At 29.5% G+C, this 2,912-nt stretch overlaps 1 non-coding gene across 1 annotated transcript; it reads right to left on the bottom strand.

Annotated features, from left to right (window-relative positions):
- Nucleotides 1-1,478: 1,478 nt before the first annotated feature.
- Nucleotides 1,479-1,579, bottom strand: LOC149245447 (U6 spliceosomal RNA). Its single transcript, XR_016267631.1, has one exon. It is a non-coding gene; the product is annotated as a U6 spliceosomal RNA (small nuclear RNA).
- Between the last annotated feature and the right edge of the window lie 1,333 nt (nt 1,580-2,912).

Here is a 2,912-nt window from a genome sequence, read left to right as displayed (position 1 = left end):
ACTTTTACTTGAATTTACAAAAAAAACTTTAGTAATTTTTTTTTATATCATATTTATTTTACATTGTAATAATAGAGTCATGATTTTAGAACGAAAAATCATTTGTACATTGGTAGCGTTCATGTCCCGCGACAATTTATCATTTGATTTGCAGATGGGTGACAATGGCATTGGTGAGTCTAAGTGTGAAATTCTTTGCCTTTATGGATTATGTTATTTAGTTGGACTACCTTAGGGCTGCCCCATTCTTATTTGTTTTTGTGTTTCCAGGGTAAAGAGTTTTTTTTTACATATTTTTAATAATATAATTTTTTTGAGATAATTATTAAATAGAGCTTTGTAATAAATCAGAGGCGTGTCAGAAAATTAATATCTTTAGTGTAATATAGTTTTGGATTTTTAATGAGACTGATTTAGATTGAAATAAAGATAAATAGAAATTAATTAATTATGTTCCAGTGTACATCCAGTAAAAATAATAAATACTATTTTAAAAATACAACCTTTTAATATAAATATTTTATTATCAACATTTTTACTTCTCGTGGTCCAAGGTTGTCCTATAGAATATTGTTCATATTTGCTGAAAATTCACCGGCCTCAAGAGTACTGTGCTCTATGGCAAGTGATCAATTGAAATGGTAAAAGAGCTCTGAATCTTGTTGTCCATGAGCTCATCAAAGATAATTAATCTTGGCTCCAATTCTAATGCTCTCTTTGAGAGCATATCCGTTGTGGCATTGAACTCTCTATATATGTGCTGAAAACTAATAGCTCGGAACTTCGAAATAATTTTTCTTATTATGTGTTTCCATACTTCTAAATTTAAGAATACTGTCCTCTATGGCAAGTGATCAATTGAAATGGTAAAAGAGCTTTTAATCTTGTTGTACATTAGGTCATCAAAGATAATCCTGACTCCAATTATAATGCTCTCTTTGAGAGCATATCAGTGGTGGCATTGAACTCTCTATATATGTGCCCAAAACTGATAGCTCAGAACTTCAAAATAATTTCTCTTATTCTGTGTTTCCATGCTTCTAAATTTAACACCTCAAGGTGAGCCTCTCCTTCAACTAATCATCCCTCTGCCTCCACACACATTTTCCTGTGCTGCACCATCAAAGAATCATATCCACATATCTTGATATATTTGTGGGGATTGTACTTTTCTTTGTGATATTGATTTCTGAAAGAAAATAAATTCCCTAAATTATGAAACAATTTTAAAAATTAGAACTAGAATATATATCTTATCATCTCTTAATATTATCTTGTTTCTCAATAATCAAATATTCTAAGCAATAAATATAAATAAAGTACTAAAATGATTATACTTCTTTCCAAGAAAATAAAATTAAAAAAAAAAAAAAAAAACCTCTTAGCATACTGGAGAACAGAAGACCAAATACCCTGTGTGAAATTACAATTGTTCAAAAATATTAATTTCTGGTTAATGTTTACATAAAACACATCAAAAAAATTTGGACCATTTCTAAATTGGTACGCGTCATCCTTAAACAAAGACCATGCTGATATTCTCTCTATCGTTCAAATTTTATCGGATGTAAATAGTGACCCCGTCAATTTTTTTTTTTTAATTCTTTTTTGTTTTCTTACGATCTTTTGTATTTTTATGCAACTTTATTTTGTCTCATTCGTATCAGCTCAATTTTATTTTTCCCATTTATTTGTAACAAAATCTAATATCCGCACCGTGATACTCCTTAAATAGGATGATTATTTCTGTGCTGGTTATGTGTGATTGTTGATTTTCTTAGGTTATGTTTTTTATTTTTTAAATATTCAATATTCTTTCACTTTCATAGACTTCATTATATGCTTGTGTGAAGTTAATTTTCTTAATTTGTTTAAACATTTTTAACATAAATTTTACTTCTAAGTGCCCTTTTCCATTTAAAGTGTTTTTGTGGGAAAACATTCATTTTCCATCTCAATTTGTTTGGTAATTACACTTTTTTATTTTCTTGGCATGATATTTGGTTGCAAGTTGAAGTTCTCGTTGTTGATTATTGATTTATTTTGTTTTGTTTTTTTATAAAATTTCAGATTTTTTGTAAGTCAATTTCTTTGGGATAAAGAATTTTTTTTATAATTTTTTTTTCTTCATTTTGTGTTAGTTTTAAGTGTCATTTCTACCATCATTATTTATGGGAACATATGTCATCAAACTTATTTGCTTTGATATCCAATCCATTTCCACTCCTTGCATTTCTTGATGTGTGCTTCTAGGTTGAATCTTGGTTTAAACTTTATTATATTGGATGTGGATGTAAGTTTCTTCCCTCCAAATCTTTCAATAGAGTATGTTGTGGTTGTGGTTGATATGCAGTTAGGGCACATGTATGTCCCACCAATACATAATTTGTTTTGTGAATGATTGTACGAATGTTTGTAATTGACCCTATTCATTGATTGTTTTTGATAATTTATCAACATGGAATGTAGGCGACTTTCATTCTTTAAATCTGAAGGGAGGAAATGTAGATAGTTTCAACTCTATAGTTATCAAGTTTGGGCGTTTTTTTTGACACTTTTCTCTTATAAAATAGAGCTACAACCTTTGTTGAGAAGAAAGATAAGAAAACTTCCCTTTGGTACGGTTTCAATTGTCTAACATTCGCTTTCTTTTGATTCATAATTTTCCATTTGCTACTTATAGTTCTCTGTCAAAAAATTGTCCCACTGACATGGGTGAACCGTGTAATCATTCATTTTTGATATTGGGTTCAACACTTCCTTTTTCCCCTTAAATTATTTGATAGAGTTTTCTCACATCACTTTCTTCATCCTAAAACTCTAACTAGGGCTTTCCTTCTTTAGGATCCAAGGGTATGATTATCCTATTGTGATTCCCTTTTAACTTGATTATGTCCTTTTCTTCAGTATCT

This window comes from Pinus tabuliformis, chromosome 7, assembly GCF_031772625.1.
Source record: "Pinus tabuliformis cultivar Carrire ecotype Pingquan chromosome 7, CPIR1, whole genome shotgun sequence".
Taxonomy (NCBI): Eukaryota; Viridiplantae; Streptophyta; class Pinopsida; order Pinales; family Pinaceae; genus Pinus; species Pinus tabuliformis.
This window is presented reverse-complemented; position numbering and strand designations above follow the sequence as displayed.